The sequence below is a fragment of the Arachis hypogaea genome, chromosome 16 (genome assembly GCF_003086295.3).
Source record: "Arachis hypogaea cultivar Tifrunner chromosome 16, arahy.Tifrunner.gnm2.J5K5, whole genome shotgun sequence".
Classification (NCBI taxonomy): domain Eukaryota; kingdom Viridiplantae; phylum Streptophyta; class Magnoliopsida; order Fabales; family Fabaceae; genus Arachis; species Arachis hypogaea.
The window spans coordinates 90,835,357-90,857,543 of record NC_092051.1 but is presented as its reverse complement, the minus strand read 5'-3'; the positions used below and the strand labels follow the sequence as shown (position 1 = coordinate 90,857,543).

General features: G+C 38.4%; 2 non-coding genes across 2 annotated transcripts; both read left to right on the top strand.

Moving 5' to 3' along the window:
* Positions 1-13,960: 13,960 nt before the first annotated feature.
* On the top strand, positions 13,961-14,064 carry LOC112761071 (small nucleolar RNA R71). The gene has a single exon (XR_003181482.1). It is a non-coding gene; the product is annotated as a small nucleolar RNA R71 (small nucleolar RNA).
* A 6,889-nt stretch (positions 14,065-20,953) lies between these two features.
* Positions 20,954-21,057, top strand: LOC112759929 (small nucleolar RNA R71). Its single transcript, XR_003180392.1, has one exon. It is a non-coding gene; the product is annotated as a small nucleolar RNA R71 (small nucleolar RNA).
* Positions 21,058-22,187: the final 1,130 nt, after the last annotated feature.

Sequence of the window (22,187 nt, the reverse complement as noted above, 5' to 3'; positions counted from 1 at the left end):
TTTAGTCCTTAGACATTGAAGGCTGGCCTCACGGCCATGCTTAGACTATTTTCACTTATGTATTTTCGACGGTGGAGTTTTTAAACCCCATAGATTAAGGTGTGGAGCTCTGCTGTTCCTCATCAATTAATGCAAAGTACTATTGTTTTTCTATTCAATTCAAGCTTATTCTTATTCCAAGATATTCACTCGCACTTCAACCTGATGAATGTGATGATCCGTGACACTCATCATCATTCTCACCTATGAACGCGTGCCTGACAACCACTTCCGTTCTCTGGCCTTAGGTGTCATTAATGGTTATGGAAAAACAAAAAGCATAGCTTTTTCCACACCAAACTTAGAAGGTTAGCTCATCCTCGAGCAAAATAAGATAGAAGGGAGTAGAAGAAGAATGATGCAATTAATTTTTAAAACTTATTATTGTATGCAAGAGAAATTAAAAAGAGTTGAAAAGAATTTAAAAAGATATGTAAGTTTTGAAAATGTTTTGGAAGGAATTGAAAAGAATTGAGAAAGAATTAAAAAGAATTGGAAAGATTATTAATTTTTTGGAAATAGAAATTGAAAGATGAATGTTTAAAATATGTTTGATGCAAAAAATTATGAATTAAAACATGAAAAATTGAAAAAAAATTGAATTGGAAACGAAATTACCTCCCTTGTGTCATCCTGGCATTAAATGCCCAGAATGCTATTGAACGAACATGTTTTCGCTAGTAAAGAATTTTATAAAAATAATCGCATTGTAAGTATAGTTTCTAAACCAACAGAAAATCCTTTCGTACAAAAGTTTGATTGTCACAAGTAACAAAACCCAATAAAATTTATAACCGAAGTATTTAAACATCGGGTCGTCTTCTCAAGGAATTGCAGGGAAGTATGATTTATTATTGGTTATGGAAAAAGGTATTGTTTGGGTTTTTGAAATAGAGAACAAGAATTTAAATGGCAAGAAAAATACATTAATGATTAGAAAAACTCTTGGCAATGTAAGAGAACTGGAAATCCTATCCTAGTTATCCTTATCAGGTGTGATGAGAATTGTTTATTGCTCCCACTTAGTTAACCCTTACTAAATAAAGGAAAGTCAAGTGGACTAATCAATTTGATTTCTCAAGTCCTAGTCAACTCCTGTGGAAAGACTAGCTTTAGAGGGATCCAAATCAATCAGCAGTTCCAATTCTTAATCAACCGCTGAGTTTGACAACTCAAGTGTCACCAATTACTCAACCATAGCCAAAAGGGGAAAAATCCAAATTATTTATATCATAAATAGAAGAAAGCAATTATAAATCTGAAATACCTCGAATTGTATTAAATCAAATTAAACATAGGAATCCATAAACCAATTTGGGAAAATAAACAAACTAAAGTAATAGAATGAATAAAAGTAGAAGAGAATATAAATTAAAGAAACATTGAACCTGAATTGAAGAAATAACAATAAAGTAAAAGAAATCCTAATCCTAAAACCTAAGAGAGAGGAGAGAACCTCTCTCTCTAAAAACTACATCTAAAACCTAATAATTGTCAATAATGAATGTTGTCTGAATTATCTCTGTTGATCCCCCATTCTTCAGCTTCTATTCTGTGTTTCTGGACTTGGATTTGGGCCGAAAAAGGGTCCAGAAATCGCTGGGGGTGACTTCTGCAATTTTTTGCACGTGGCGTTCGTCACGCGTGCGCGTGGGTCACGCGTTCGTGTAATTTGTAGTTTTTCCTTATCACGCGTACGCATCGTTTGCGTTTTGCGCTAGGCACGTGTCCGCGTCGTCCATGCGTGCACGTCGCTGCCATTTTCTTCAAAACTCCATTTTGTGCGTTCCTTCCATTTTTGCATGTTTCCTTTCTGTCCTCTAAGCCATTCCTGCCCTATGAAGCCTAAAATTATTTAACACATAGGTCACGGCATCGAATGGTAATAAAGGATAATTAAAATTAATATTTTTAAGGCATAGGAAACATGTTTTCACATATATCACATAATAAGGAAGGGGTTATAAAACCATGCAATTCATATGAATAAGTGGGTGAAAAATTGATAAAATTACTTGAGCACAAGATGAATCATAAAATAGGGGTTTATCAGCTATCCATTCTGGCGTTTAACGCCCACTTGTCTGCCTCTTTGGGCGTTTAACGCTCAGCCAGATACCCTGGCTGGCGTTAAACGCTCGGATTCCTTCTTTACTGGGCGTTTTTCTGAATGCCCAGAATACTGCCATTTCTAGCGTTAAACGCCCAGAATGCTGCCCATTCTGGCATTTTAATGCCCAGAATACTGCCTGCATGGGTGTTAAACGCCCATTTTGCTATCCTTACTGGCGTTTAAACGCTAGTAAGCCTATCCTCCAGGGTGTGCTATTTTTTATGCTATTTTTTATTTTGCTTTAATTCTGCAGCTGTTTTTATGATTCCACATGATCATCAACCTAAGGAAAACATAAAATCACAATAAAAAACAAATGTCTATAAAAATAAATATAATTAAATAACATTGGGTTGCCTCCCAATTAGCACTTCTTTAATGTCAATAACTTGATAGTGAGCTCTTAGAGAGCTTCACGGAGACTTAGAGCTTAATGGTGGCCTCCCAACACCAAACTTAGAAGTTGAGTGTGGGGGCTCTGTTTGACTCTGTATTGAGAGAAGCTTTTCATGCTTCCTCTCCATGGTTACAGAAGAAGATCCTCGAGCCTTAAACACAAGGTAGTCCTCATTCAATTGAAGGAGTAACTCTCCTCTGTCCACATCAATCACAGCTCTTGCTGTGGCTAGGAAGGGTCTTCCAAGGATAATGGATTCATCCTCTTCCTTCCCAGTGTCTAGGATTATAAAATCAGCAAGGAAGTACAGGCTTTCAACCTTCACTAAGACATCCTCTAGAAGTCCATAAGCCTGTTTCCTTGATTTGTCTGCCATCTCTAGTGAGATTCTTGCAGGTTGTACCTCAAAGATCCATAGTTTCTCCATTACAGAGAGTGGCATGAGGTTTATACCTGACCCCAGGTCACACAGAGCCTTCTCAAAGGTCATGGTGCCTATGGTACAAGGTATTAAGAACTTTTCAGGATCCGGTTTCTTCTAAGGTAATTTCAGTTGAACCAATGCATTCAGTTCATTGATGAGCAATGGAGGTTCATCCTCTCAAGTCTCATTACCAAATAACTTGGCATTCAGCTTCATGATTGCTCCTAGATATTGAGCAACTTGCTCTTCAATAATATCTTCATCCTTTTCAGAGGAAGAATATTCATCAGAGCTCATGAATGGCAACAGTAAGTTCAGTGGAATCTCTATGGTCTCTTATGAGCCTCAGATTCCTTTGGTTCCTCATTAGGGAACTCCTTAGTGGTCAGTGGACGTCCATTGAGGTCTTCCTCACAGGAAATCACTGCCTCTTCCTCCTTTATAGGTTCGGCCACTTTGGGTATATTGATGGCCTTGCACTCTCTCTTTGGATTCTCTTCTGTATTTTTTGGGAGAGTACTAGGAGGAGTCTCAGTAACTCTTTTACTCAACTGACCCATTTGTGCCTCCAGATTTCTAATGTAGGACCTTGTTTCGGTCATGAAACTGTGAGTGGTCTTAGTTAGATCAGAGACTATGGTTGCTAAGTCAGAGAGGCTCTGCCTAGAATTCTTTGTCTGTTGCTGAGATGATGATGGAAAATGCTTTCTATTGCCAAACCTATTTCTCCCACCATTGTTATTATTAAAGCCAAAAACTTAGTGCAGTAAAGTCACCAAGAATCTTCCTTGCATCTCCACCATTGTTATTGGGTTCGGCTGCCATGTCTACTCCTTTTTCGAAAATTTTTGTAAGATCCTCTCCAGAGTGTTGTGCTTTAGCTTCTCTTTGCTTCATCTTCAAAGTCCTTTCAGGTTCAGGATCAGCTTCAACAAGGATGTCTTTATCCCTGTTCCTACTCATATGAAAAAGAGGAGAACAGAAAAGAAGAGTAATCCTCTATGTCACAGTATAGAGATTCCTTTATGTGAGTAGAAGAATAGAAGAATAGAAGAATGAGGTAGAGAGAGAATAAGAAGAATTCGAACACAGAGAGAGGAAGATGGTTCGAATTATGAGTAGAAGAGAAGTGTTAGTAAATAAATAAATAGAAAGAGATGAGAGAGGGAGTATTCGAATATTAATTTAAAAGAAAAGAAAAATATTTTTTTATTTTAATTATTGGTTAGTATTCGAATTTATTAAAAGAAACAGAAGAAAATTAAAATTTAAAATAATTAGTTAATTAAAAAGATTTTTGAAAAAGTTATTAGTTGTTTTCAAAAATTAGAGACAGAGAAAAGTAGTTAGGTGATTTTGAAAAAGATAAGAAATAGTAAATTTTTAAAATTAAAACAAACAAGTTATGTAGTTAATTGAAAAAGATTTGAAAATAAACTATGAAAAGATAAGAAGTTAGAAAAAGATTTTGAAATTAAAATTTAAAAAGATATGATTGAAATTTATTTTAAAAAAGATTTGAAAATAAACTTTGAAAAGATAAGAAGTGAGAAAAAGATTTTGAAATTAAGTTCTGAAAAAGATATGATTGAAATTTATTTTGAAAAAGATTGACATGGAAATTAAGAAGATTTGATTTTTGAAATTAAAGTTGATGACTTGACTAACAAGAAATTAAAAGATATGATTCTAGAATTTAAAGATTGAACCTTTCTTATTAGGCAAGTAACAACTTGAAATTTTTGAATCAAAACATTAAATGCTAGCAATGATTTCGAAAATTATGAAATAAAAATTAAGAAAAAGATTTTGAAAATTAATTTTGGAGAATTTTTGTAAAACATGAAAGAAAAATGAAAAAAATTTGATTTTGAAAAAGATTTGAAAAGAACTAAATTTTAAAAATTTTTGACCAAATCAAACCAAAATTTTGAAATTTATTAGTAACATAAGGGAAAGATATTATTTTTTATTTTTTTATTTAATGAAGAGGGAGAAAAACAACAAAATGACACAAGACATAAAAATTTAAGATCAAAATAAATAATGCATGCAAGAACACTTTGAATGTCAAGATGAATACCAAGAACACTTTGAAGATCATGGTGAACATCAAGAATATATTTTTGAAAATTTTTAAGAAAAGAAAGACATGCAAAATACCAAACTTAAAAATTTTTAATGTTTAGACACTATGAATTCGAAAATGCATATGAAAAACTATATAAAAAAAAACAGGAAAATCACAAGATTAAACAAAGAAAATCATCAAAAACAACTTACAGATTATAAAGAACATAATGCATGAATTTTCAAAAATTTCAAGAAAAATAAAAAACATGCAATTGACACCAAACTTAAAATTTGACAAAAAACCAACAAGTGCACTGGGTCGTCCAAGTAATACCTTACGTGAGTAAGGGTCGATCCCACGAAGATTGTTGGCTTGAAGCAAGCTATGGTCATCTTGTAAATTTCAGTCAGGCGGATTCAATTGGTTATGAGGTTTCGATAATTAAAAGCTAAATAAAACATAAAATAAAATAAGATACTTATGTGATTCATTGGTGGGAATTTCAGATAAGCGTTTGGAGATGCTTTGTTGCTTCTGAACCTCTACTTTCCTATTGTCTTCTTTCAATTATGCGTGCTCCCTTCCATGGCATGCTGTATGATCCTCTCGGATGAAAAATACCAGGTACGATCTCTGCACGGCTAATTAACTATCGGATTTCTCGTCTTGGATGAAAAATACCAAGTACAGCTACCGCACGGCTAATCATCTGTCGGTTCTCACTAGCGTTGGAATAGGACCCTTATCCTTTTGCACACTGTCATTGCACCCAACATTCGCAAATTTGAAGCTCGTCACAGTCATCCCTTCCCATATTCTACTCGGAATACCACAGATAAGGTTTAGACTTTCCAGATCTCAGGAATGGCTGCCAATGGTTCTAGCCTATACCACGAAGGTTCTGATCTTAGATTCTGATGCTCTGTTGTCAGGAGAGACAATGCGAATTGCGGATCAAAGACCCAAGAGAATATACTCCAGATGTCGTCCAATGACTACATTGAACATCATGTAGACCACTTGTAGTTGTCAGGCACGCGGATCTTGGCTAAGCGAGTAACAAAGATAGTGGGTGATTGTCACGGGTCACCCCTTCATTTTGACTTAACTGAATTAAGTACAAGAGTATATCTTGGAGAAGAAGTAGGCGTGAATTGAAAGAAAAACAATAGTACTTGCATTAATTCATGAAGAACAGCAGAGCTCCGCACCTTAATCTATGAGGTGTAGAAACTCCACCGTAGAAAATACATAAGAGAAAAAGGTCTAGGTATGGCCAAATGGCCAGCCTCCAAATGTGATAAATGGCATAAGCTAGATGCGAATACAATAGTAAAAAGTGCTATTTATACTAAACTAGTTACTAGGGATTATAGAAAATAAGCAACTTAGTGCAGATAGTGCAAAAATCCACTCCTAGGGCCCACTTGGTGTGTGCTTGGGCTGAGCATTGAAGCTTTCATGTGCATAGGCCATTCTTGTAGTTAACCGCCAGCTTGGGTGCCAGTTTGGGCGTTTAACTCCAGTTTTGGTGCCAGTTCTGGCGATTTACGCCAGAAAGTTTTTGGCTGGCTTTTAGCGCCAGTTTGGGCCCTCAAATCTCAGGCAAAGTATAGACTATTATATAATGATAGAAAGCCCAAGATGTCTAATTTCCAATGCAATTGAGAGCGCACCAATTGGGCTTCTGTAGCTCGAGAAAATCCACTTCGAGTGCAGGAGGGTTAGAATCCAACAGCATCTGCAGTCCTTTTTCAGCCTCTTAATCAAATTTTTACTCAGGTCCCTCAATTTCAGCCAGAAAATACATGAAATCACAGAAAACAAACAAACTCATAGTAAAGTCTAGAAATGTGATTTTTGAATAAAAACTAATAAAAATATAATAAAAAGTAACTAAAACATACTAAAAACTATATAAAAATGATGCCAAAAAGGGTATGAATTATCCACTCATCACCAACTCCAGAGTTATTTGTTTGTTCATTTGCTACACTGAGGCAGTCAGATAGATGGTGCTACGACCACTGAGAGCGTTATCCTGGGATACTTACCTATAATGCTATTCTGTAAGTCAAAGGACTCTTACAGAGGTGTCGAGAAAACACATAACTAGCATATGCTCCTGTAAGTCAAAGGACTCTTAGAATGCGTGTGTTGGGCAGATATAAGTTAACTAGCTCCGCCCTGCAAGTCAAAGGACTCTTGCAGTAGTTTGCCCCGCAAATCAAAGGACTCTTGCGATGGGTATTGATAATGAGTTTTGTCGTGTCGGTCTAGAATTTCTCTTATAGAAACAAGAACTTTGTTGTAAGCATAGCTCCAAACCAACAAACAATTCTCACATAAAAAATATTGGTTGTCACAAGTACAAACCCTAATGAAAATTAACCGAAGTATTTAGACTCCGGGTCGTCTCACAAGGAATTGCAATGAAATGAATGATTATTGGCTATAAAGGTGCAATGGGTTTTGATTGATAGAAGGGGCAATAAAATAAATGACAAGAAAAGTAAAGAGAGCAATTAAAGAAAGCAATTAATAAAGAGAGACATTCATGGCAAGGGTTGAGAATATAGGCTTTCTAACCTAGTCATTAATCATAACAATAATTAACAAGAATTTATCTTATTTCGTCATCTCCAACCTTGGAAGAAGGTGTAAGTTATCTTCCATGCGAGAAAGTCAAACAAGACTAGTTAATCTCAAGTCAAAAATCCTAATCAACTCACTAATTGAATTAGCAAGAGATTAGAGTCATTGAAAATGATATTAACTAACAACTCTAGATCACCAACATAGGTTGGGTTTCATGACTCAAGATTGCACAATTACTCTTCCCAAGCCAAGACTGCTCAAATTCTACTCTAAAGCCCAGCCAAGCATTTTGTCAAACACTTGGTGGGTAATAAAGGAAAGCCTGGTAAAAATGCAAGAATAATAAATCTACCAACTACCAATTGCAAGAAAAGTAAATCCACAACTCAAATTAACAATTAAAAGAACATCAAACATTAAATTGCATTAAAGAGATCTAAATCCAACATGAGCATCCATGAACATAAAAGAAGCATAAAAGTAAAATTAACATCACAAACTAAGAGAATGAAAGTGTAGAAGCAAGAAATCATAAAGGAAACAAGATGAAAAGATGAGATTGAACCTAGATCTAGGAGAGATTAACCTAACCTAATTCAAGAGAGAAGAGGGAGCTTCTCTCTCTAGAAACTAACCTACATGATGCTATACTACCAAACAATTGCTCCCTCCTTGCCCAAGCTTGAATTTTGCATGAAATAGCATCAGAAATGAGTTGGATTGGGCCCAAAGTGCTTCAGAAATCGCCCCCAGCAATTTCATCTTTAGTGGGCCATGTGTAGCACCGACGCGCACGCGTACAGTGTGCATGCGTGTCCCTAGACGTCAGGCAACTATAGCGACTTTCATATTATTTTGAAGCCCTGGATGTTAGCTTTCCAACGCAACTAGAACCGACTTATTTGGATCTCTGTAGCTCAAGTTATGATCAATTGAGTGTGAGGAGGTCAGGCTTGACAGCTTTGCAGTTTCTTCATTTCTTCATGAGTTCTCCCACTTTGCATGCTTTTCTCCTCACTTCTTCCATCTAATACTTGCCTTATGAACCTGAAGTGACTCAAAAAACATATCAAGGCATCGAATGGAATTAAAGTGAATTAAATTTAGCTATTTTAAGGCCTAAAAAGCATGTTTTCAAATTTAAGCACAAATCAAGGGAGAATTGCAAAACCGTGCTATTTTATTGAATAAATATGGGAAAAGTTGATAAAATCCCCCAAATTAAGCACAAGATAAACCACAAAATTGGGGTTTATTAGGTATTGCCAACGGGGAAGCCTTACCTTGTCAGAGGACTCTGGGTAACGTCGGGTCCGAGTATGTAACCGACAAATGAACTCATTACTTGCACTAGGGCTAGACAAGCATCATACATGGTTGTGCATTTTCTCTGTTATGATTGTTGTATGAATGTATGCTTCCTTTGTTTGTATTTCATCCTCTGTGTCTGTGTTTATTTTCTTGTATTCATCTATTTGTGTTCTGCTTTTTATTTTCTCTATTTTTCCTATTTATCTGTATCTTCTGTTCACTGCTTCTCTATATTTTGCTATTTGTCTGCTAAACAACACAGAATTAATGAACTTAACTAATAACCCTGGCCCTGCTAAGAACTCCCCAGTTCTTACCCCTTCTCTCCCACTTCCTCCTTCAGATGGAAGCAAGAATACCCTTCCGTAGTTCGTTGATGATCATTCCGCAAAGAGGATTCCGCTCTAGGTTGTCTTCTGAGTCCAGAGTGAACTCCGTTATTTGTTTATATGTATATACCGTGGGACCAGCCGACATCTATGCCCCATTTATCTATGAACTTTAACCTAAGTCCTCCGTACGATGTTGGTGTTATACAACCACTCAATAAACTACCAGCGATATACTCTAAGATGATGTATGATCGTGCAGAGGAGTAGTAGAAGATGTTCCACCTTTTAATGACGTTCTACCTTACTTGAAGTTTTGAAGACCTAGAATGTACTTTCCCTCGCTTTAGTAGTTTAGAGGAATGGTATGCAAAATCGTGATTGTTCATTCCTTGGTAACGGCGCCAAAAACTTGGTACTTTGCATCATAGGCCAACGTTAGTGACAATGTTGAGTGTCACTAATGTTGGCTTCTCTTCCCCCCTTAACGTTAGAGGCCACGTTAACTAGGTTAACGTGGCTTCTAACGTGGCCACTTATGAGTAATTTCCAACGTTAGTGACAATGTTAAGTGTTACTAACGTTGGCTCAACTTCTCTTCTCCACGTTAGAGTTCACGTTAACTTAGTTAACGTGACTCTCTAATGTGGGCATTGATGGCTTTTTGAGAGTGTTATTGGCAATCACTTTTCTCATTAACCTTGCAAGTTACCTCCCCTTTTCTTGCTTCCCTTTGCTCCTGAAATCAAGCAATAAAGTGCATCAAAGCTCTAGTCCAAGTCATGAGTAATGCAACATAATAATTGTCACTAAACTTATGCAAAATCCTCATGAAATTATGTAAACTGCACAATGTATGCTTGAATCAAGGCATAGGTGAATATCTACCCAAAACTAGCTTATTTCCTAAGGAAATGCATGAAACTAACCTAAAAACAGTAAAGAAAAGGTCAGTGAAACTGGCCAAGATGCCCTGGCATCACAACACCAAACTTAAAGCTTACTTGTCCCTAAGCAAGTAATGGAACAAGAGAATGATGAATGAAATGTCCAGAGGAATGAGTCATTCTTGTGGAAGTCATGTTACTGATTTTATGGTGGTTTCATGCATAGCAACTTAGGTTCATTCCATTACTAGCTTTCAGACCATTATCATATCCTAAAACACCCACTTTGTTTATATCCCATGAGACTTTTATTCATTGATCCTTTTATTGTTATTTCAAGGGTTGTTTGTGTTATTTAGGCTAAGTGTTCTGTAAGGGGGCAACTCTTTAAGATAAGCTTTCAGCCAACACTCCCGAACCAGTTGGTTCAAGGTGCTAGGTGTTGAGACACCCCTAAGGACTTACTCCCTCAAGCCTATCCCCCATACATACACACCACAGGCATATAGTTTGTTTATTTTCTTTTCTTGAGACCTTGGTGTCCAGCACCTCTTTGGGTTACTAAATGCTCTGTAGTGAAGGTTACTCTTGATAGTGGACTTTCAGCTGATAATCCCGAGTTAGTTAACCCAAGTTACCAGATGATAAGGCACCCCTAAGAGCTTATTCATCCAAGTAGATCCCTCACACAGGAGCACCACAGACACTTGCCTCAATATTAAAACCATTGATGCCTACCTTATTGCTTACTCTTTTTCTTTTGTTTTTCACTTCCATTGTTCTTTCCCTTTTCTCTTCTTAGGATCTTGTTATTAACTTAGTCTCATGAGTGTATCCAAAGCAAAGTATTCAGGCCATATAATTGTCATCCCAGCCTTGTGGTTGAACCAACTTAGCTAACTTATGACTACCCCAAAGATTCATGAATGCACTTCCACAATATGAACTCTACTTCTGGTCTTTTAAAAACACTCGTTCTCTTTTTATTTGATTTAAAGGGACAAGCATACAAGTAAGTTAAGTGATGGTGCAGTAACATAAAGACTAGTGCACATAGACCTATTCAATACCACAAACTTAAAAGACATGATTGAAAAAGGTTTAACATAACATGGAAGCAAGTTCTATTTCATACAAGATCTTCCTTATTTTAAGACATAGAGAAAGATGGAACAAAGAAGGAACTCCACCACCTTTTACTATTGTGGATGTCCATGCTCTTTTCATGCTTCTTTTCCTGTCCTATAAAAATTTAAAATAAGGCAATTAATATCATAAAAAAAATTGAAACTCTACGGCTAGAATAAAATGAAAGAAAGGATTTGATTGTTCATTTATGAATTCCAACTAACTAACTAACTATTGGTGGGTCCTTATATGCATTTTGGTGGCACCATGGGGTGACACCAAACTTAGTTTGAAGCAATGTGATGAAAAGTTTTTGTTCAAAGCTCCCAAGACTAGCATGCATCTTGGCTTGCTTTGAACACCAAACTTGTTCTTCACTATATACTGCATGATAAAGATTTTACCAAATGTTTGTCAAGTTTGGGTTGAAATTCATAAACATTGATTTATTCATTATTTTTTAAAAACATATAAAACATGGGTTGCCTCCTATGAAGCGCTTCTTTAGCGTCACTAGCTTGACGTTTTTCCTTCATCAGGGTGGTTGGTAGTGCTTAAAGTCCTCCCCTCTTGCTGTGGACTTGTATCCATTGGTTGGATCAATGATCTCCACATGTTCCAGGGAAAGAACTCTGTTGATAGTGAAGACCTTAGGTAACTGAGATGGTACAGTAGGGAGATTAGGGGGAATATCTAGGAAGTAAGCTGAGACAACTCTATCCCCTGGAGAGAAATCTTCCGTAGGGATCTTCTTGTTCCTCCATCTCCTTGGTACCTTCTTCTTTGTTTCTTTTGAGGTTGCCTTCCCCTTGGTGATCTCTTTTCTCCAAGGAGTTGTGATGCTGTCTTCGCCTGCCTCTAGAGGTTTGGGTTCCTCCAACTTTTCTTTGAGCTGTGGCATTTGCTGTTTTCCTTGTTTATCAATTGAGGGGGTTTCAGAATGAACTGGCTATGCTTCGGTGCTTGTCTCCTCCTTCAGTGTCTCCTTATCATTTGTGCTTAGTTCCTTGTCCTCTTGATCTGTTTCTTGTGAGAGTTTGAAGATATTGAAGCTGAGTCTTTCATCATGGATTCTCAATATTAGCTCCCCTTTCTCAACATCAATAAGTGCTCTGGCTGTAGCTAGGAATGGTCTTCCCAATATGATTGGGTGAGTGTGACTCTCTTCCATGTCCAGAATGACAAAGTTTATTGGGAGAAAGTACTTCCCAACCTTTAGCAACACATTTTCCACCACTCCTACTGCTTGCTTTTGAGTTTTGTCAGCCAGTCTGATGATTACATCTGTGGGAATTATCTCATTAATCTGCAGCCTCTTCACCAGGGATAAAGGCAGTAAGTTGATGCTGGCCCCCAAATCACATAGTGCTCTATCGAACATAGTTTCACCTATGGCACAAGGGATGTGAAAACTCCCTGGGTCTCTTCTTTTTGTAGGCAGCTCAGGTTGAATAAGGGCACTACATTCCTTGTTCATCACTATAGTCTGGCCTCCTTTGAGTGAGCTTTTCCTGGGAAGAAGTTCCTTTATATACTTGATGAATGCAGGCATTTGTTGAATTGCCTTAATGAATGGTATGTTTACATGCAGAGATGCAAACAAGTCTAGGAACCTTGAGTATATTCTCTTTCCCACAGCACCATTGAGCAGTTGAGGGATTGGTGCATAGAGCTTCAGCAGCTCTTGTTGTGAGATTTCTGGTTCTTTGTGATCTCTATCCTCCTCCTTTGTTGAGTTGTCTTCAGGTTGTTTGTACATTGTGCCTTGCTTGTCTTCAATCTCTTGATCACTTGTAGTGACCATTTTGCAATCTTCCCATCTTACTTTCTTTGCTTCTTCCTTAGGGTTTTTCTCCGTGTCACTTGGGAAGCTATCAGTAGGTTTGGGAATCTTCTCAGTTAAATATCCCACCTGGAATTCCAGCTTCCTAATGGTCTCTCCCTGGTTCTTAATATTGGCTCCCACCTCCTCTTTGAACACCTTATTTTCTTGAATCTCTTGGCTTATTCCTTCAAGTAAGGCTTCAATCTTAGAGAGCTTGTCATCAATTGATGAGTGGTTCAGAGCAGATGTGCTGTTTTGGTTTTGATAAGTGTGTGGAGAAGTATTGTTGTGGGGGTGTTGAGATGTCCTCTGGGTGAATTGCTGGTGAGCTGCATTGTTGTTGGAGTTGTAACATCTCTGGTCTTGCTTTTGATCTTGCTCACTTCCCCACCCAAAGTTTGGGTGGTTTCTCCATCCAGGGTTGTAAGTTTTGGAGTATGGATCATAGTTTTTCCTTGGTGAATTCCCAATGTAGTTGGCTTGCTCCTGACTCCCTTCTGCTTCTTCATTCACCCCTTCTTGGATTGTTGATGAAGATGAGATTGCTGCTACTTGATTCCTCTCCATCTTCTTGGTGAGGTCAGCCAGCTGCTGGGTAATGAGCTTGTTTTGGGCCAACAGAGCATCTATATTGTTTAGCTCCATCACTCCTCTTGTGTTCCCTCTTTCGGAAGTATAGAAGTAGTCGTTTTTTGCTACTGTTTCAATAACATCTATGGCTTCCTCAATGGTCTTCTTCTTGTTCAAGGATCCTCCAGATGAATGGTCCACGGCCTTCTTTGACTCATAAGAGAGACCTTCATAGAAAATGTGCAGCTGGACCCATTCATTGAACATGTCAGGTGGACACCTCCTTGTCAAGTCCTTGAACCTTTTCCATGCTTCATATAGAGTCTCACCATCTTGTTGCCTGAAAGTTTGAACCTCAGCTCTCAGCCTATTGATTCGTTGAGGAGGGTAAAATCTTGCTAAGAATTTGTTCACCACATCCTCCCAAGTCGTCAAGCTCTCCCTTGGGAAGGATTCCAGCCACTTGGCTGCGTTGTCCCTGAGTGAGAAAGGAAATAAGAGCAGTCTATAGGTGTCAGGATGAACACCATTAGATTTCACTACGTCACATATTCTCAGGAAGGTGGTCAAATGTTGATTTGGGTCTTCTTGAACACCTCCTCCAAACGAACAGTTGTTCTGGACAAGGGTGATGAGCTGTGGTTTAAGTTCAAAGTTGTTGGCATGGATTGTTGGCTTTTGGATGCTACTTCCACAATTGCCTGGGTTTGGATTAATGTAAGAGCCCAAAACTCTTCTATCCTCCCCAGCATGATTTGCTCCACCTCCTTTGCCATGGTTGTGAGTCTCTTCTTCATGATGATTTTCCATGTTTTCTTCCATGTTTGGTTCAAAGTATTCCTCAAAGTGTTCCTCCTCTTCTTCAGCACCAACTACTCGTTTTTCTTTTGCCTCCCTCCTTAGTCTAAGGAAGGTTCTCTCAGGTTCAAAATCAAAGGAAGTTGAAGCCCCGCTTCTTCTCCCTGTGATACAACCAACAAGTACAAGCAAAGAAAATAAGTACAGACAGTATTTGTGTCAGAATTACTGGTAGTTGTGGGTGATGCAATATATCAAACAGTTAGTGGGTTAGCAAACAGAATTGAAAATAACAAAGAAAAACAAAAGAGTAGAGGGGGAAGGGAAGAAGTTTAACTGAAACAAAAAGTAAATTACTCAAACAGAAAAATGTAATTCACAAAATAAAAATGCTCAATCTAGTGATCTTCCAATTTAATCATTGTTGATGCACAATCAATCCCCGGCAACGGCGCCATAAACTTGATGCATGGAAAACTTGTCTCTCAACAAATCTCCCTTCGGCAAGTGTACCGAAGTTATCGTCATGTAAAAACTCACAATAGAGTGAGGTCGAATCCCACAGGGATTGATTGATCAAGCAACTTTAATTAGAAGAATGTTCTAGTTGAGCGAATCCAGAATTTGGGTTGAGAGTTGCAGAAAATAAAATGGCGGGAATGTTAATAACAGAAAAGTAAATGCTAGAATTAAAGAACTGGAAGTAAATGACTGAAAATAAAATGCAGAATTGTAAATGGGAATGGGGGATTTGCTCATAAAAGTAAATAGCAGAAATTAAAGAGAATGGGTAAGATCAGAGATGGGGAGTTCATTGGGCTTAGGAGATGTTGCAATTTTCCGGATCAAGTTCATTTTCATCTCTTCCTCAATCAATGCACTCATTGATCTCCTTGGCAATCTTAAGTGATTGAATTACAATTTCTTGCAATTCAATCTCTCAAATCTTGATCAATAGCCAATTCCTTGGTCAATTGCTCATGAGAAGAGATGAAGTATGGTCACTGATTATACCACATGCATTTCCCAAATCAAGTGTTGAGAGGGTTATAGTCACATACCCATCCAAACCCAATTTGGTCCAGCATGAGAAAGCATTTCTAGCTTGATCTCTTCATTCCTCTTTCAAGGTTCAAAAGAGATCCAAGTTTGAATAGCTTCTCTTCCAAGATAACTACTCAATTGGATGAAGATCGAAAGCTTTCAAGTAAAATCAAGAGGAAAGATAGAAGAAGAATAATGAAAATTAGTATTGATCCATCAAATTACAACAGAGCTCCCTAACCCAATGAAAGGGGTTTAGTTGTTCATAGCTCTTGAAAATGAAAACAAACATGGAGAATACATCATAAAACTAGAAATTGCAAAGAAAGTAAATACAGAGAGTAGTTCTCTTTTTCCCAGCCTTCCCGAACTCCTTCTCAATTCAAAGCTACTCCTATATATACTACTCTTCTCAGCTTCTAGTGTGATTCTTCAAGTCTTGGGCCTTTGGATCTTGAGTTTGAAGCAGTTCCTTTCTTTATTTGGGCTTGGCTTTACTTGCAGAGAGAAAGTGCGAAGTGGGCGGAGACTTTAGTTCAGGACGTTAGGGGTGTTAATATTTAGTGAGAATAATAGTTCGAGAACGTTAGTGACACTTAACATTGTCACTAACGTTCCAATGCACCCCTTTGCCTCACGTTAAAACCTACGTTAACTAGGTTAACGTGGCTTTTAACGTTGCCTTGTGAACCTTCGAGAACGTTAGTGACACTCAACATTATCACTAATGTTCCAGTGTGCCCCTTCTTGCTTCACGTTAAAGCCCACGTTAACTAGGTTAACGTGGCTTCTAACGTGGCCCTTGCCATCCTTCGAGAACGTTAGTGACATTCAACATTGTCACTAACGTTCCAATGTGCCCCTAGGTCTCACGTTAGAGTCCATGTTAACTAGGTTAACGTGGCTTCTACCGTGGCCATCTTTAGCCATCCCAACGTTAGTGACAATGTTGAGTGTCACTAACGATGGTTCATCCTTCATTCCTCATCGTTAGCTTCCACGTTAACCAAGTTAATGTGGAAGTTAACGTGACACTTGGGGGTTCTGTGGTTGCTTCAACGTTAGTGACAATGTTGAGTGTCACTAATGTTGTCGACAACTCTTCATCCCTTACGCTAGTTCCCACGTTAACCAAGTTAACGTGGGAGTTAACGTGGTACTTTGCATCATAGGCCAACGTTAGTGACAATATTGAGTGTCACTAACGTTGGCTTCTCTTCCCCCCTTAACGTTAGAGGCCACGTTAATCTACTTAACGTGGCTTCTAACGTGGCCACTTATGAGTAATTGCCAACGTTAGTGACAATGTTAAGTGTTACTAACGTTGGCTCAACTTCTCTTCTCCACGTTAGAGTTCACGTTAACTTAGTTAACGTGACTCTCTAACGTGGGCATTGATGGCTTTTTGAGAGTGTTATTGGCAATCACTTTTCTCATTAACCTTGCAAGTTACCTCCCCTTTTCTTGCTTCCTTTTGCTCCTGAAATCAAGCAATAAAGTGCATCAAAGCTCTAGTCCAAGTCATGAGTAATGCAACATAATAATTATCACTAAACTTATGCAAAATCCTCATGAAATTATGTAAAATGCACAATGTATGCTTGAATCAAAGCATAGGTGAATATCTACCCAAAACTAGCTTATTTCCTAAAGAAATGCATGAAACTAACCTAAAAACAGTAAAGAAAAGGTCAGTGAAACTGGCCAAGATCCCCTGGCATCACAACACCAAACTTAAAGCTTGCTTGTCCCTAAGCAAGTACTAGAACAAGAGAATGATGAATGAAATGTCCAGAGGAATGAGTCATTCTTGTGGAAGTCATGTTACTGATTTTATGGTTGTTTCATGCATAGCAACTTAGGTTCATTCCATTACTAGCTTTCAGACCTTTATCATGTCCTAAAACACCCACTTTGTTTATATCCCATGAGACTTTTATTCATTGATCCTTTTATTGTTATTTCAAGGGTTGTTTGTGTTATTTAGGCTAAGTGCTCTGTAAGGGGGCAACTCTTTAAGATAAGCTTTCAGCTAACACTCCCGAACCAGTTAGTTCAAGGTGCTAGGTGTTGAGACACCCCTAAGGACTTACTCCCTCAAGCCTATCCCCCATACATACACACCACAGGCATATAGTTTGTTTATTTTCTTTTCTTGAGACCTTGGTGTCCAGCACCTCTTTGGGTTACTAAATGCTCTGTAGTGAAGGTTACTCTTGATAGTGGACTTTCAGCTGATAATCCCGAGTTAGTTAACCCAAGTTACCAGGTGATAAGGCACCCCTAAGAGCTTATTCATCCAAGTAGATCCCTCACACAGGAGCACCACAGACACTTGCCTCAAGATTAAAACCATTGATGCCTAGCCTTATTGTTTACTCTTTTTCTTTTGTTTTTCACTTCCATTGTTCTTTCCCTTTTCTCTTCTTAGGATCTTGTTATTAACTTAGTCTCATGAGTGTATCCAAAGCAAAGTATTCAGGCCATATAATTGTCATCCCAGCCTTGTGGTTGAACTAACTTAGCTAACTTATGACTACCCCAAAGATTCATGAATGCACTTCCACAATATGAACTCTACTTCTGGTCTTTTAAAAACACTCATTCTCTTTTTATTTGATTTAAAGGGACAAGCATACAAGTAAGTTAAGTGATGGTGCAGTAACATAAAGACTAGTGCACATAGACCTATTCAATACCACAAACTTAAAAGACATGATTGAAAAAGGTTTAACATAACATGGAAGCAAGTTCTATTTCATACAAGATCTTCCTTATTTTAAGACATAGAGAAAGATGGAACAAAGAAGGAACTCCACCACCTTTTACTATTGTGGATGTCCATGCTCTTTTCATGCTTCTTTTCCTCTCCTATAAAGATTTAAAATAAGGCAATTAATATCATAAAAAAAATTGAAACTCTATGGCTAGAATAAAATGAAAGAAAGGATTTGATTGTTCATTTATGAATTCCAACTAACTAACTAACTATTGGTGGGTCCTTATATGCATTTTGGTGGCACCATGGGGTGACACCAAACTTAGTTTGAAGTAATGTGATGAAAAGTTTTTGTTCAAAGCTACCAAGACTAGCATGCATCTTGGCTTGCTTTGAACACCAAACTTGTTCTTCACTATATACTGCATGATAAAGATTTCACCAAATGTTTGTCAAGTTTGGGTTGAAATTCATAAACATTGATTTATTCATTATTTTTTAAAAACATATAAAACATGGGTTGCCTCCCATGAAGCGCTTCTTTAGCGTCACTAGCTTGACGTTTTTCCTTCATCAGGGTGGTTGGTAGTGCTTAAAGTCCTCCCCTCTTGCTGTGGACTTGTATCCATTGGTTGGATCAATGATCTCCACATGTTCCAGGGAAAGAACTCTGTTGATAGTGAAGACCTTAGGTAACTGAGATGGTACAGTAGGGAGATTAGGGGGAATATCTAGGAAGTAAGCTGAGACAACTCTATCCCCTGGAGAGAAATCTTCCGTAGGGATCTTCTTGTTCCTCCATCTCCTTGGTACCTTGTTCTTTGTTTCTTTTGAGGTTGCCTTCCCCTTGGTGATCTCTTTTCTCCAAGGAGTTGTGATGCTGTCTTCGCCTGCCTCTAGAGGTTTGGGTTCCTCCAACTTTTCTTTGAGCTGTGGCATTTGCTGTTTTCCTTGTTTATCAATTGAGGGGGTTTCAGAATGAACTGGCTGTGCTTCGGTGCTTGTCTCCTCCTTCAGTGTCTCCTTATCATTTGTGCTTAGTTCCTTGTCCTCTTGATCTGTTTCTTGTGAGAGTTTGAAGATATTGAAGCTGAGTCTTTCATCATGGATTCTCAATATTAGCTCCCCTTTCTCTACATCGATAAGTGCTCTGGCTGTAGCTAGGAATGGTCTTCCCAATATGATTGGGTGAGTGTGACTCTCTTCCATGTCCAGAATGACAAAGTCTATTGGGAGAAAGTACTTCCCAACCTTTAGCAACACATTTTCCACCACTCCTACTGCTTGCTTTTGAGTTTTGTCAGCCAGTCTGATGATTACATCTGTGGGCATTATCTCATTAATCTGCAGCCTCTTCACCAGGGATAAAGGCAGTAAGTTGATGCTGGCCCCCAAATCACATAGTGCTCTATCGAACATAGTTTCACCTATGGCACAAGGGATGTGAAAACTCCCTGGGTCCCTTCTTTTCGTAGGCAGCTCAGGTTGAATAAGGGCACTACATTCCTTGTTCATCACTATAGTCTGGCCTCTTTTGAGTGAGCTTTTCCTGGGAAGAAGTTCCTTCATATACTTGATGAATGCATGCATTTGTTGAATTGCCTTAATGAATGGTATGTTTACATGCAGAGATGCAAACAAGTCTAGGAACCTTGAGTATATTCTCTTTCCCACAGCACCATTGAGCAGTTGAGGGAATGGTGCATAGAGCTTCAGCAGCTCTTGTTGTGAGATTTCTGGTTCTTTGTGATCTCTATTCTCCTCCTTTGTTGAGTTGTCTTCAGGTTATTTGTACATTGTGCCTTGCTTGTCTTCAATCTCTTGATCTCTTGTAGTGACCATTTTGCAATCTTCCCATCTTACTTTCTTTGCTTCTCCCTTGGGGTTTTTCTCCGTGTCACTTGGGAAGCTATCAGTAGGTTTGGGAATCTTCTCAGCTAAATATCCCACCTGGAATTCCAGTTTCCTAATGGTCTCTCCCTGGTTCTTAATATTGGCTCGCACCTCCTCTTTGAACACCTTATTTTATTAAATCTCTTGGCTTATTCCTTCAAGTAAGGCTTCAATCTTAGAGAGCTTGTCATTAATTGATGAGTGGTTCGAAGCAGATGTGCTGTTTTGGTTTTGATAAGTGTGTGGAGAAGTGTTGTTGTGGGGGTGTTGAGATGTCCTCTGGTGAATTGCTGGTGAGCTGCATTGTTGTTGGAGTTGTAACGTCTCTGGTCTTGGTTTTGATCTTGCTCACTTTCCCACCCAAAGTTTGGGTGGTTTCTCCATCCAGGGTAGTAAGTTTTGGAGTATGGATCATAGTTTTTCCTTGGTGAATTTCCAATGTAGTTGGCTTGCTCCTGACTCCCTTCTGCTTCTTCATTCAGCCCTTCTTGGATTGTTGATGAAGATGAGATTGCTGCTACTTGGTTCCTCTCCATCTTCTTGGTGAGGTCAGCCAGCTGTTGGGTAATGAGCTTGTTTTGGGGCAACAGAGCATCTACATTGTTTAGCTCCATCACTCCTCTTGTGTTCCCTCTTTCGGAAGCATAGAAGTAGTCGTTTTCTGCTACTGTTTCAATAACATCTATGGCTTCCTCAATGGTCTTCTTCTTGTTCAAGGATCCTCCAGATGAATGGTCCACGGCCTTCTTTGACTCATAAGAGAGACCTTCATAGAAAATGTGCAGCTGGACCCATTCATTGAACATGTCAGGTGGACACCTCCTTGTCAAGTCCTTGAACCTCTCCCATGCTTCATACAGAGTCTCACCATCTTGTTGCCTGAAAGTTTGAACCTCAGCTCTCAGCCTATCGATTCGTTGAGGAGGGTAGAATCTTGCTAAGAATTTGTTCACCACATCCTCCCAAGTTGTCAAGCTCTCCCTTGGGAAGGATTCCAGCCACTTGGCTGCCTTGTCCCTGAGTGAGAAAGGAAATAAGAGCAGTCTATAGGCGTCAGGATGAACACCATTAGATTTCACTACGTCACATATTCTCAGGAAGGTGGTCAAATGTTGATTGGGGTCTTCTTGAACACCTCCTCCAAACGAACAGTTGTTCTGGACAAGGGTGATGAGCTGTGGTTTAAGTTCAAAGTTGTTGGCATGGATTGTTGACTTTTGGATGCTACTTCCACAATTGCCTGGGTTTGGATTAATGTAAGAGCCCAAAACTCTTCTATCCTCCCCAGCATGATTTGCTCCACCTCCTTTGCCATGGTTGTGAGTCTCTTCTTCATGATGATTTTCCATGTTTTCTTCCATGTTTGGTTCAAAGTATTCCTCAAAGTGTTCCTCCTCTTCTTTAGCACCAACTACTCGTTTTTCTTTTGCCTCCCTCCTTAGTCTAAGGAAGGTTCTCTCAGGTTCAGAATCAAAGGAAGTTGAAGCCCCGCTTCTTCTCCCTGTCATACAACCAACAAGTACAAGTAAAGAAAATAAGTACAGATAGTATTTGTGTCAGAATTACTGGTAGTTGTGGGTGATGCAATATATCAAATAGTTAGTGGGTTAGCAAACAGAATTGAAAATAACAAAGAAAAACAAAAGAGTAGAGGGGGAAGGGAAGAAGTTTAACTGAAACAAAATGTAAATTACTCAAACAGAAAAATATAATTCACAAAATAAAAATGCTCAATCTAGTGATCTTCCAATTTAATCATTGTTGATGCACAATCAATCCCCGGCAACGGCGCCATAAACTTGATGCACGGAAAACTTGTCTCTCAACAAATCTCCCTTCGGCAAGTGTACCGAAGTTGTCGTCATGTAAAAACTCACAATAGAGTGAGGTCGAATCCCACAGGGATTGATTGATCAAGCAACTTTAATTAGAAGAATGTTCTAGTTGAGCGAATCCAGAATTTGGGTTAAGAGTTGCAGAAAATAAAATGGCGGGAATGTAAATAACAGAAAAGTAAATGCTAGAATTAAAGAACTGA